Source organism: Neofelis nebulosa, chromosome 10, assembly GCF_028018385.1.
Source record: "Neofelis nebulosa isolate mNeoNeb1 chromosome 10, mNeoNeb1.pri, whole genome shotgun sequence".
In the NCBI taxonomy this organism is placed as follows: domain Eukaryota; kingdom Metazoa; phylum Chordata; class Mammalia; order Carnivora; family Felidae; genus Neofelis; species Neofelis nebulosa.
Genome location: NC_080791.1, coordinates 66,024,955 through 66,039,144, shown reverse-complemented (window position 1 = coordinate 66,039,144; position 14,190 = coordinate 66,024,955). Strand labels below are relative to the sequence as shown.

The window sequence follows — 14,190 nt, the reverse complement described above, 5'->3', positions numbered from 1 at the left end:
CCCAGTATTTATTTATTTATTTATTTATTTATTTATTTATATTTAAAACTCCAGTATAATAAACATACAGTGTTATATTAGTTTCAGGTGTACAATATAGTGATTCAACAATTCTATACATTACTCAGTCCTCATCACAAAAGGTATGCTCTTAGTCCCCTTCACCTATATTGCACATCCCCCTATATTGCCTATCCCCACCTCTCCTCTGGTAACCATTAGTTTGTTCTCTATAGTTCAGAGTCTGTTTCTTGGCTCGTCTCTCTATCTCTTTTTTTTTCCCCTTTGTGCATTTGTTTTGTTTCTTAAATTCCACATATGAGTAAAACCCTATGGTATTTGTCTTTCTCTGACCAACTCATTTCACTTAACATTACACTCTCTAGCTCCATCTGATGCGGTTTTGGAGTGGTGGTGGAGTCTGGAGCCTATGGCCAAGAAAAAATTCTTGAGACGTCTTTGGAGCAAAAGGTGATTTTATTAAAGCATGGACAGGACCCGTGGGCAGGAAGAGCTACACTGGGATTGTGAAGAGGGACTGGTTATATATATACCTTGGAGTTGGAAGAGGTAAAGGCCAAAGGGAGATTTCCACAAGGACTTTGATATGCTAAAGATGACTCATAAGATACTGGAGACCTAGCTATTGTCAAGCTAAGGTTGTTTTTCCCTCTAGCCAATCATTAACATTAAGATAGTTGGGAGTTTCTGGAGAAATGGTATATTCCTCCTGCCTCAAGTATTAGCCGATGGGCTGCAGGTTATAAAGGAATTTAATTGTATCTACCATTTCCGTCTTGTCTTTGTTCCTCACATCACTATGGAAGGGATGGTGATGATAGGGCTCCAGGAAGCGGAGTCTATGGGTTTCTAGAGACTAGGCTATTGATAAGATTGCCTTTTTTTCTGGTGATTTACAAGGACATTTATAAACTGATGGAGACAAGAATATCACACATACCCCACCTGAGGGAGGAGGGTTTTGCGGGGTGTCAGCTTGATTTATGGTCCCTCATCACATTTACATCATTGAAAATGGCAAGATTTCATTCCTTTTTTATGCTAAGTAATATTCTAATATATATATATATATACATATATATATATATATATATATATATATTACTTCTTTATTCATCTAAAGATGGACATTTGGGATGCTTCCATATCTTGGCTATTGTATAATGCTGCTATAAACAAAAGGGGTACATATGTCTTTTTTTTTTTTTTTAATTTACATCCAAATTAGTTAGCATATAGTGCAACAATGATTTCAGGAGTAGATGCCTTAGTGCCCCTTACCCATTTAGCCCATTCCCCGCCCTTGCACAACCCCTCCAGTAACCCTCAGTTTGTTCTCCATATTTATGTTTTTGTATTCTCTGGGTAACTACCCAGTAAGTGGAATGACTGGATCATATGGTAATTCCATTTAATTTTTTGAGGAACCTTCATATTGTTTTCCACAGTGGCTGCACCAGTTTGCATTCCCACCAATAGTGCACAAGGGTTCTTTTTTCTTCACACTCTCAGCAACACTTGTTGGTTCATATCCATCTTTATAGTCTTTTCACCACAGAGAACTAAAGAAAAGGATGATCTTATTGATACTAGTTCAATTGCCCCCCCCCTTTTTTTTCTTTTCTGGTGGGCACTTTTTCTATCCTTTTCTTTTTTTAATTTTTTTTAACGTTTTTTTTTTTTTTTTAATTAGTTTTTCAACTTTTTTTTAAATTTATTTTTGGGACAGAGAGAGACAGAGCATGAACGGGGGAGGGGCAGAGAGAGAGAGGGAGACACAGAATCGGAAACAGGCTCCAGGCTCCGAGCCATCAGCCCAGAGCCTGACGCGGGGCTCGAACTCACGGACCACGAGATCGTGACCTGGCTGAAGTCGGACGCTTAACCGACTGGGCCACCCAGGCGCCCCTTTTTAACGTTTTTTAATTTATTTTTGAGACAGGCAGAGACAGAGCATGAACAGGGAGGGTCAGAGACACAGAATCTGAAACAGGCTCCAGGCTCTGAGCTGTCAGCACAGAGCCCGACGCAGGGCTCGAACTCACAGACCGCGAGATCATGACCTGAGCGGAAGTCGGCCGCCCAACCGACTGAGCCACCCAGGCACCCCTTTCTATCCTTTTAAAATGTGTCTTCTCAGGGCGCCTGGGTGGCTCAGTTGGTTAAATGTCCGACTTTGGCTCAAATCGTGATGTCATGGTTTGTGGATTTGAGCCCTGCATTAGGCTCTGTGCTAACAGCTCAGGGCCTGCTTGGGATTCTCTCTCCCTCTCTCTCTCTGCCCCTCCCCCCCCACCTCTCTCTCTCTCTCAAAATAAATAAACTTTAAAAAAAGTTTTACTGAAAACTATAGAAAGCTTATGAAAGAAATTGAAGAAGACACAAAAAATGGAAAAACATTCCATGCTCCTGGATAGGAAGAACAAATATTGTTAAAATGTTGATATTGCCCAAAGCAATCTACATATTCAATGCAATCCCTATCAAAATAACACCAGCATTCTTCACAGAGCTAGAACAAACAATCCTAAAGTTTGTATGGAACCAGAAAAATGACCCCAAAGAGCCAAAGCAATCCTGAAAAAGAAAACCAAAGCTGAAGAAGGCATAACAATTCCGGACTTCAAGCTGTATTACAAAGCTGTAATCATCAAGACAGTATGGAACTGACACAAGAACAGACACTCAGATCAATGGAACAGAATAGAGAACCCAGAAATGGACCCCAAAAGGTATGGTCAACTAATCTTTGACAAAGCAGGAAAGAATATCCAATGGAATAAAGACAGTCTCTTCAGCAAGTGGTACTGGGAAAACTGGACAGCGACACGCAGAAAACTGAACCTGGACCACTTTCTTACACCATACACAAAAATAAACTCAAAATGGTTGAAAGACTGAAACGTAAAGACAAGAAGCCATCAAAATCCTCGAGAAGAAAGCAGGCAAAAACCTCTTTGACCTTGGCCACAGCAACTTCTTACTCAACGTGTCTCCAGAGCCAAGGGAAACAAAAGCAAAAATGAACTATTGGGACCTCACCAAAATAAAAAGTTTCTGCGGAGCGAAGGAAACAATCAGCAAAACTAAAAGGCAACTGGCAGATGGGAGAAGATATCTGTAAATGACATATCAGATAAAGGGTTAGTACCCAAAATCTATAAAGAACGTATCAAACTCAATACCCAGAAAACAAATAATCCACTGAAAAAATGGGCAGAAGACATGAATAGACACTTTTCCAAAGAAGACATCCGGATAGCTAACAAACACGTGAAAAAATGCTCAACATCACTTATTATCAGGGAAATACAAATCAAAACCACGATGAGATAGCACTTCACACCTGTCAGAATGGCTAAAATTAACAAGTCAGGCAACAACAGATGTTGGCAAGGATGGGAAAAAAGAGGAACCTTTTTGCACTGCTGGTGGGAATGCAAACTGGTGCAGCCACTCTGATAAACAGTATAGAGTTTCCTCAAAAAATTAAAAATCAAATTACCCCATGACCCAGCAACTGCACCACTAAGTATTTATCCAAAGAATACAGGTGTGCTGTTTTGAAGCACATGCACCCCAATGTTTATAGCAGTGCTATTGACAATAGCCAAAGTATAATGGAATATTACTCGGCGATCAACAAGAATGAAATCTTGCCACTTACAACAACATGAATGGAATTAGAGTGTATTATGCTAAGTGAAATTAGTCAGTCAGAGAAAGACAAATATATGAATTCACTCATGTGGAATTTAAGATACAAAACAGATGAACATAAAGGAAGGGAAGCAAAAATAATATAAAAACAGGGAGGGGGCAAAACATAAGAAATAATATAACATAAACATAGAGAACAAACTGAGGGTTGCTGGAGGGATTGTGGGTGGGGGGATGAGCTAAATGGGCAAGGGGCATTAAGGAGGATGAGCACTGAGTGTTATATGTAGGGAATGAATCACTGGATTCTACTCCTGAAATCATTATTGCACTGTATGCTAACAAACTCAGATGTAAATTTTAAAAAGTTTTACAATGTGTCTTCTCCATACATGTGTAATCTCTTCATCTTAGTTGAGCAAACTTTTTCATTATTAATTTGCATGTTCCATTGAATAACAGTATGTTTTAGGGAGACTCTTGCAAGAGCTAATGAGGAAAACATGTATAATGGTTTCTAAGATTTGCTAATGGTTTTTGATTTCCTCTGATCTCAGATCCAAGTGGTGAAACTAGCAGTCTGTGTTTTATACACTCATACCATGTAAAGAAACTGGGGCCAAGAGCACAGTTAGAAGTTGGCAGTGGACACAATAATCCCAATTCATTTCTTTTTCTTTTTGGCAAGAAGATAATTCACTGAAAATTAAAAATTTTTCTTTTTAAATCTTTAAATAAATCACCCTTCCAAAGCTCTTTCTCTTAGTCACTTGCTTGCCATCTGTGAACCACCACCAATTCAATTATAAATAAATATTTATAAAAATCCTGCTGTGTACCAAGCAGTGCTGGAATACTGTGGTCACCAAGGGAGACAAGGTGCTTGCTTTCATGGTGCTTAGGTCTTACCTAGGGAAACGGACAATAATCAGATCAATAATAAAATTTCAGATGACATGATATGAGGACAACAAGACTAAGTGTCATGAAGCAGAGTGATGAGAAGAGGGTAATAGCAAGTAGGATAGTCAGGAAGGACCGACATTTGACTGAAACCTGAATGACGAGGAGGCAGCTACTCAAAGATTTGGGAAAAGAGCCTCTCCAGCCAAGGAACTAGCAGGCACAAGGGCCTGGGAATTATTTGGCAATTTTAATGTTTTGGATACTGAGAGTATGAGTCCTCTCTTCATTCTCCCCAACCCTCACTGACAGAACCCGACGGCAAGTACAGTGTAAGATTGAAAGATTGTGTTTAACTTCTGGAAGTTAAAAGGCCTGTAGGGAAATATGCAGAAGTCAAGAAGAAAATAAAGGTGAACTGAAGCCCAAATTGTAGTCCAGGCCTACTAAGAAGCTTTCCTATAATGAAGGTAAATTCTACAATTTGATTCCATTTTATTGATTCAATGATGTTATTGACTAGCAAAAAATCCACCCTAAATCACTCTTCTGTGCTCATTGCATCACTTTATTTATAACTAAATGTTTCCTGAAATAAAGTAGAAAACAACTACTTTGCTCTCCGTATTTATGCTCCTCAACAGAGATCCCATAGTAGACTTTCTTATATTTGTGGTAAACTACTTTTAACCGTGCATCAAGGCAATAAAAATAGTTTTCATATGATTATGCCTTTGGAAATCTGGCACAAAATGTGATTTCACTTAGTGAGTGTGGTGTGACAGCTGTAAATTGCCACATTCCAGCTTAATGCTTCAATATTGTATTTTCAGTGTGGCTGAGTTGCTGGTTTTTTCTGGCTTTGATTGCATTTTCCACAGAGAAGCTGGCACTCAGACAAATCCCCTGAGACACCCTCACAAAGAGATGCTGACAGATCTCTGTCTCTCAGAGGTTCTAACTGGGCAGTGTTCCATCCAGACATGCTGGGCATGAGCCTGGGTTATCTGTGTCTGTTGGCCTATGGGAGGGTCTTCTCATTTTGTTTTGCCAACAGCCAAGAGATATAGAGAGCCCCTTGGGATGGGAGTTCTGTCCTGGGGCCAACATGCTCTGGTAGGAAGGCACTGGACCAGTTTAATAGGGCAAAGAGTCTTATTCAAAGAAGCCAGAAGTATTTGAAGAATCAAATTTGTCTACCCAGTATGTGGGTGGGTCATTGACTAAGTGCTTAATAAATAATTGGTAGAGTGTTCAGGCATTCTCCTCAATACTAGTGATGTATAGCTGAATACCTAATTCAAAGAACTCACCCTAACTTGTTTGGGGAAGTAGCCTGTAGTGGCCAACCCTTTTTTGGCTGCCCCTTCCCAACCCTAAGACTGCTTATAACCCATTCAATGAATTTTCAAGTAGTTATTATCAAGTACTTCTTATGGGCCAGGGACTGTGGTCTGCCTAAGATGTGCAGAAATGAGCAAGACAGATTTTCTAGGATTAGTATTGTACACACCAAAATGTTATAATGGTTATCTTAAGGGGGTAGAATTAGATGGAGACATGGTGAAGGACACTTAATTTTTCATTTTGAACTTTACTATTTGAACTTTTTGTGACAAGCTGTTGGCCATGATACTTTTTTGTATCTCGACAAAAATCTTCCCTGGGTGCCTGGATGGCTTAGTTGGTTAAGTGTTGGACTTCGGCTCAGGTCATGATCTCACAGTTCGTGAGTTCAAGCCCCATATTGGGCTTTGTACTGTCAGTGCTTCAGATCCTCTGTTTCCCTCTCTCTCTGTCCCTCCTCCTCCTCTCTCTCTCTCTCTCTCAAAAATAAATAAACATATTTTAAAAAGTCTTCTGAGCAACTGTTTGTGTCACTCTTCTGAGCTTTGAGAACACAGCAATGAATGAAGCAGAAAAAGTGCCCTGCCCTCACAGAACTTCCATTCCAACTGGAAAAGCACCACAAAACAAAACAAAATAGTCCATACAAGTATGCCATATAATGATGATCAATGACATGTCCTATGGAAAAAATAAATACTTTTTAAAAATAAAAGAGTTAATCTGATTTGTTCAGATACTCTTGACTCTTTGGAGACCAGGATTCTTCACTGGCCTGGGCAAATAGCATTGACGGAAGTGGGCCAGAAGGCCAACCCTCAAAGCCTTGAACCATTTGGACTCATTCTGCACTCTTTCCAGCCAGCATAAATGAAAAGGCAGTCTGAGCTGCCTACATTCTTTGGGCATAAGAGTGATGTCAGTCCAGAGAGTCTGACCTGGCTAGTTGCTCTTGATTGGAGCCCAGGCCTTTCCCCACACAGTCTGGGGACAGAACTCACTGCTGTGCCAGTATTTGAAGGTACTGACCCTGCCTACCCCACATTCATTGCCTGCTGCTTCTTTCCAACTTCACCAGCTGGTTTCCAGGGACCTGATCCTGCTGGCTTTTGGCCTGCCCTGTCTGACAGCTGCCTGAACACTGGGACTTAAAAATTAGTTCTAAATGCCTGAGTCCAGCCACTACATTCCAATCTATTTTTAGGACCAATCCTCCTTCTTTGGCTCCCTGAGAAACCACTCTTCTTTTTCTGTTTCTTAAACTACTTCCATTCCCAGCTCAGACTGAGGTCTCCTCACCTGGGAATGCAAAGCTTAGGGTTTCCAGTTCCCGCTCACCAGCCAAGGAGAAGATGCTGTTTTCAGTCAATTTCTCTAGTCTGAGAAGAGGTAAGACTTGATATGATAGTAAGTTAAAGAAAGACAGCCAAAATTGTATGCACATGGACATTACTAACATTTAAAAATTATTTTTATTTTAATCATGAAAGTGACACAAGCGTATTGCAAAAACTTCAGAGAATACAGTAAGAATAATTTATATTTTAATTATTATTTTCTTCTTGATCTGTTCTTGTGCTCAGAAATTTGTTGTTATTGGTTAAATATATTATTCATGCACACAAGATAAAACTCAAGTAGTAAAACATCACTGTTCCCCTGCCATCCGGTTCTTCTCCTGAAGAGAATTGTTCATAATATTCTTTTATAATCCTTTTTATTTCTGTAAAATCTGTAGTGATGTTCTACATTCTTTCCTGATTTTGGTAATGTGGTTTTTCTCACTTTATATTTCAGTCAACCTAGGTAAAGATTTGTCAATTTTGTTGATCTTTTTTAAAGAACCAGCTTTTGGTGTTGTTGATTTTCTTCATGTTGTTTTTCTATTCTCTTGTTTTTGCCTCCACGCCGTTGTTCTCTTTCTACTGCAAACTCAGTTTGCTCTTCTTTTTCTAGTTCCTTAAGGTGTAAAATCAGGTTGTTAATTGACTTTGCCACTCTTTCTAATATACATGTGTATGTATTATTTTTATTTTAATTATCCTACAGTATAATTGAGTTTTTGCAATGCTGTTTTATGAATTTTAGCAAATAAACAGATTTACATAACTAATGTCACAATCAGGATACAGAAGATCTACTTATTTTGTTAGTTACTGAGAAATGAATTGCAAAATCTTCAACTATAATTGTGATTTGTGCATTTATTTCTTTCATAATTGTTACCAGCAGTTGTTGATATGATATATAAAGTTACTTTCTCCTTTTGTAATTAATCATATTTTATGGTGTATTGAAACTATGTAAATATTATATTTTCATCAAAATTTTAATTTATTCATTGATTTTAAATTTTTATTTATTTTTTATTTCATTTTAGAGAGAAAAAGCACATGAGTGGGGGAGAGGAGCACAGGGAGAGAGGGGGTGGGGGGAGAGAAATCTTAAGCAGGCCCCAAGCTCAGAGCAGGGTCAGGCTTAATTCTATGACCCTGGAATTATGACCTGGAATTATGAGCTGAAATCAAGAGTAAGACACTCAACCGATGGAGCCACCTACATGCCCCTGATTTTTTATTAATATAAATTCATAATTTCATATTTTATCCGATGGGCTATAGTCTGTTAAAAATATCATTATTTATTTTGCAGCTCACATTACATGCGATTTCATCACTAGAGCGTCTTCAAGCTTGCTCGAGTCCCTTTGATATGTCCCTGTCATTCTTTGAGCACTTCCTTGTTTCTTGCACAAGATGTTCCAGTCTCACTTGTATTTTTCCATGCCCCAAACTTGCAATCAGCCATTTCTCCAAGAAATGGAGAATGTTATTTAAAACCAAGATCTTGACACTAAGTATATTGATTGTTTTTGGGTGTCATTGCCCCCAAGCTCTTTCATTTTTTATTTTATTTTTTTTTTAAGTAAACTCTATGCCCAGTGTGGGAGTCAAACTCATGACCCTGAGATCAAAAATCACATGCTCTAGGGGTGCCTGGGTGGCTCAGTCGGTTGGGCGTCCGACTTTAGAGGTCATGATCTCACCGTCCGTGGGTTCGAGCCCTGCATCAGGTTCTGTGCTGACAGCTCGGAGCCTGGAACCTGCTTTGGATTCTGTGTCTCCCTCTCTCTCTGCCCCTCCCCTGCTCAAGCTCTGTCTCTGTCTCTCTCAAAAATAAATAAATATTTTTTAAAAATTAAAAAAAAATCACATGCTCTACCATCTGAGTGAGCCACGCACTCCTACCCCCAGGCCCTTTTAGTAGCCACACTTATTTATATTTATATTCATTCCTACATCGATCCATCATCTATTGATCTACCTATCATCTATCCATGTACTGAAAACTATGATTTTGCACCAATACCTCCAATTTCAATACACATCACGGGTTTCATTCCACTTTTCTACCTTTCCATGTTTCTAACTCTAATACTGGTAAGAAAATCCAGGCTTCTATTATTCCTAATACTATTACTTATTTTTTATCGATCTACTAGTCTGTAACCAATCTCTTATTCCTGTACCCCTCTCTCTCCTGTGTAGATGCCCACCTTATCCCACTTGAACTCCAACAGACACCTTGCACCAGGTTGCCCTACATGGAGGCACTTTCACCCAGTTTTGCCTCTGACTTCTTGTGCCATCATTGCCTCCTGTGGGGACACTCTCCTCATCCTCCTTTGGCATTGAAAACCTGGTTTGAGCTGCTCCTTCTGAGGGATACCCTTGTCACCTGGTGAGCAGAGAAGAGTTAATATAGCAGACCTGAGACTGCTCTCCATAGAAGAGCCTGCTTGAAAGGTTGGCCTGTGGCTAGCGTCTGGTAACTTGGATTTCAGGAGGGTTTCAGCATTCCCGTGAGAAGGGTGGCTCACTGTGTCCCAACTGTTTGTATAAATAACATGCTTTATACTGAACAAACTGCTTTCCTTGTGGGTATCTGGGATTCTGGCTAGGCATAGAGTGCCTATATGACCAACTTCCAACAAAAACTTTGGGCCCTGAGTCTCTAATAGGCTTCCCTGGTAGACAACATTTCATACATGTTGTCACAATTTGTTGCTGGAGGAATTAAGCATGTTCTGTATGACTCCACTGGGAGAGAGAACCCTCAGAAGCTTGTATCTAGTGGATACAAGATATCCTCTGGACTTTACCTCATGTACCTTTCCTTTTGCTGATTTTGGTTTGTATCATTTTGCTGTAATAAATCCTAGCCATGAGTATGACTATGTGCTGGGTCCTGGTTAATCATTGAACCTGGGGGTAGTCTTGGGGACCTCTGTCAAACCTGGCTTGGGTTCTGAAAACTTGGAATGGGCTGCCTCTCTGTAAGGACACTCTCTTCACTTGCCTGGGTTTTAAGCTTCTATGCCAAACCAGCCTCCTCATTCTGTCTGGGCTCTGACACCCTATGCCAGCCCACCCCACTTCAGGGACACTGTCCTCACACCATTTGTTTCCAGTGATTTTAGCTATTGTGATTATAGCTGCTACGAATATTTGTGTATAACTCTTTTTGTGGACACTTATTTTCAGTCTTGATGGGTGAATACTTAAGAGTGGCATTGAGGGGTCATAAGGTAGGTGTTTATTTAGTTTTATAAGAAGTTGCCAAACCTTGTTCCAAAGTGGGGCTGTACCATTTAAAACTCCCACCAATAATGTATGATTACCAATTATCTTCTAAAAATTACATGAGGAAAAGTTCTTTTATAGTTACCTGTGTTTTAGCATTTGGGGCACTCTTCATTCCTCTGTAGATCTGCATTTCCTTCTATATAGAAGAAAAATTATATATATATATATATAAATATAAATATATACATACATGTATATAAATATATACATACATATATATTTATATATATATAATTATTTTTGAGAGAGAGAGTGAGCAGGGGAGAGTGGCAGAGGGAGCGAGAGAATCTTAAGCAGGCTTCATGCTCAGCAGGGAGACTGACATAGGGCTTAATCCCACAACCCTGGGATCATGACCTGAGCCAAAATCGAGAGTCAGATGCTCAACTGACTGAGCTAGGTCAGCTAGGTCAGGTGCCCCTCCCACAACATTTCTTATGTTCCAAGTCTGCTGATGACAAATCTTTCATCTTTTGTTAAACTGAAATATCCTTATTTTACCTTTATATTTTAAGATATTTCTGCTGCATTTAAAATTCTCAGTTCACAGTTTTGTTTTCTTTAAGCACTTTAAAGAAGTCATTCCATTTTCTTCTTATTTGCGTTATGTTTTATAAGAAGTCCACATTTGTTTTTATTGCTGTTCCCCTGAATGAAATGTGTCTTTTCCCCCAAGTCCCCTCTGGCTGTTCCAAAGATTTTCTTTTTATCTTTGACTGTCAGTATCAATATGATATACCTAACTATGTTTTTCTTTATGTTTATCCTGCTTGGGGTTCAATGAATTTTTTGATCTTTGGCCTTATTTTTTTTTTTTTCAACAAATCTGTAAAAACATTGGCCATTATTTCTTAAAGTACTTCAGATACTTTAATTCTTTCCTCTCTCTTTCTGAAGTTCTAATTAGTTCTATGTTAGACTCAGCCTTTTTCTTTCTGTGCTACTTTTTGACAGATTCTTTTGCCCTGTCTTCAGGGTCACTGACTGGTCTTTTGTTCAATGTGTCTGGTCTGATGTTAAATTCATCTAGTGAATTTTTAATATCAGATATTGTATTTTTTAATTCCAGAATTTTTATTTGGTTCTGTTTTATGGGTTACATTTCTTAATGACCTCTGCAATCAGACAGCACAAAGAAATAAAAGGCATCCAAATCGGCCAGGAGGAGGTCAAACTTTCACTCTTCGCAGATGACAAGATACTCTATATGGAGAACCCAAAAGATTCCACCAAAAAACTGCTAGAACTGATTCATGAATTCAGCAAAGTTGCAGGATATAAAATCAATGCACAGAAATCGGTTGCATTCCTATACACCAACAATGAAGCAACAGAAAGAGAAATCAAGGAATTGATCCCATTTACAATTGTACCAAAACCCATAAAATACCTAGATATAAATCTAACCAAAGAGGTGACAAATCTATACACTGAAAACTATAGAAAGCTTATGAAAGAAATTGAAGAAGACACACACACACACACACAAAAGGAAAAAGATTACATACTCCTGGATAGGAAGAACAAATATTGTTAAAATGTTGATATTGCCCAAAGCAATCTACACATTCAATGCAATCCCTATCAAAATAACACCAGCATTCTTCACAGAGCTAGAACAAACAATCCTAAAGTTTGTATGGAACCAGAAAAATGACCCCAAAGAGCCAAAGCAATCCTGAAAAAGAAAACCAAAGCTGAAGAAGGCATAACAATTCCGGACTTCAAGCTGTATTACAAAGCTGTAATCATCAAGACAGTATGGAACTGACACAAGAACAGACACTCAGATCAATGGAACAGAATAGAGAACCCAGAAATGGACCCCAAAAGGTATGGTCAACTAATCTTTGACAAAGCAGGAAAGAATATCCAATGGAATAAAGACAGTCTCTCCAGTAAGTGGTACTGGGAAAACTGGACAGCGACACGCAGAAAACTGAACCTGGACCACTTTCTTACACCATATACAAAAATAAACTCAAAATGGTTGAAAGACTGAAACGTAAAGACAAGAAGTCATCAAAATCCTCGAGAAGAAAGCAGGCAAAAACCTCTTTGACCTTGGCCACAGCAACTTCTTACTCAACGTGTCTCCAGAAGCAAAGGAAACAAAAGCAAAAATGAACTATTGGGACCTCACCAAAATAAAAAGTTTCTGCGGAGCGAAGGAAACAATCAGCAAAACTAAAAGGCAACTGGCAGATGGGAGAAGATATCTGTAAATGACATATCAGATAAAGGGTTAGTACCCAAAATCTATAAAGAACGTATCAAACTCAAAACCCAGAAAACAAATAATCCACTGAAAAAATGGGCAGAAGACATGAATAGACACTTTTCCAAAGAAGACATCCGGATGGCTAACAAACACGTGAAAAAATGCTCAACATCACTCAGGAAAATACAAATCAAAATCACAAAGAGAAACCACCTCACACCTGTCAGAATGGCTAATATTAACAAGTCAGGCAACAACAGGTGTTGGTGAGGATGCGGAGGAAGAGGATCTCTTTTGCACTGCTGGTGGGAATGTAAACTGGTGCAGCCACTCTGGAAAACAGTATGGAGATTCCTCAAAAAACTAAAAACAGAAATACCCTACGACCCAGCAATTGCACCACTAGATATTTATCCAAAGGATACAGGTATTCTGTTTTGAAGGGGCACATGCACCATCGACAATAGCCAAAGTATGGAAAGAGTGCAAATTTCCATTGATGGATGAATGGATAAAAAAGATGTGGTATTATATACAATGGAGTATTACTGGGCAAACAAAAAGAGTGAAATCTTGCCATTTGCAACTACATGGATGGAACTAGAGGGTATTACAGTAAGTGAAATTAGCCAGATAAAGACAAATATGAGTTCACTCATATGAGGACTTTAAGGTACAAAACGGACGAACATAAGGGAAAGTAAGCAAAAATAATATAAAAACAGGGAGGGGGACAAAACATAAGAGACTCTTAAATATGGAGAACAAACAGAGGGTTACTAGAGGGGTTGTTGGGGGGGGGGATAGGCTAAATGGGAAAGGGGCATTAAGGAATCTACTCCTGAAATCATTGTTACACTATATGCTAACTAACTTGGATGTAAATTAAAAAATAAATAATTAAAAAAAAATAATTTCTTACCTTGTCTTTCTGCTGCTATTGGGACACTCCTCAATTCTATCACCGAGAAGTCAGAATAAGCTTTGTAAATACTAATCTTAATATGTCCCTTTCCAGTTAAAAGTTCTTCAATGACTTCAGGTATCTTTCAGCATTAAGTTCATACTTCCAGCACTTTGTGACAAGTCCTTTGTCTTCTCTCTCTCATCTCATTTCTTTCCATTCTCCCACTCTTTGCTTGCACTTATTTGTCAGAGATTAGTAGTAGCTTCCAGCTTTTGCAAGTTTCCTTCTGCTTTCTTTTGCTAATTCCTACCCGTCCTTTATTTATATTTAGAGAGAGAACAAGCTTGTGAGCAGGAGAAGAGGGGAAGAAGGAGAGAGAGAATCTTAAGTAGACTCCATGCAGGGGTTTTATCTGGCACCCTGAGGTCATGACTTGAGCTGAAATCAAGAGTTGAACACTCAACTGACTGAGCCGTCTAGGCACC

General features: G+C 38.9%; 1 long non-coding RNA gene across 1 annotated transcript; it reads left to right on the top strand.

Moving 5' to 3' along the window:
- Positions 1-5,560: 5,560 nt before the first annotated feature.
- LOC131487451 (uncharacterized) lies at positions 5,561-10,168 on the top strand. Its single transcript, XR_009249747.1, has 2 exons — positions 5,561-7,320; positions 9,480-10,168. It is a non-coding gene; the product is annotated as an uncharacterized LOC131487451 (long non-coding RNA).
- The last annotated feature ends 4,022 nt before the right edge of the window (positions 10,169-14,190 follow it).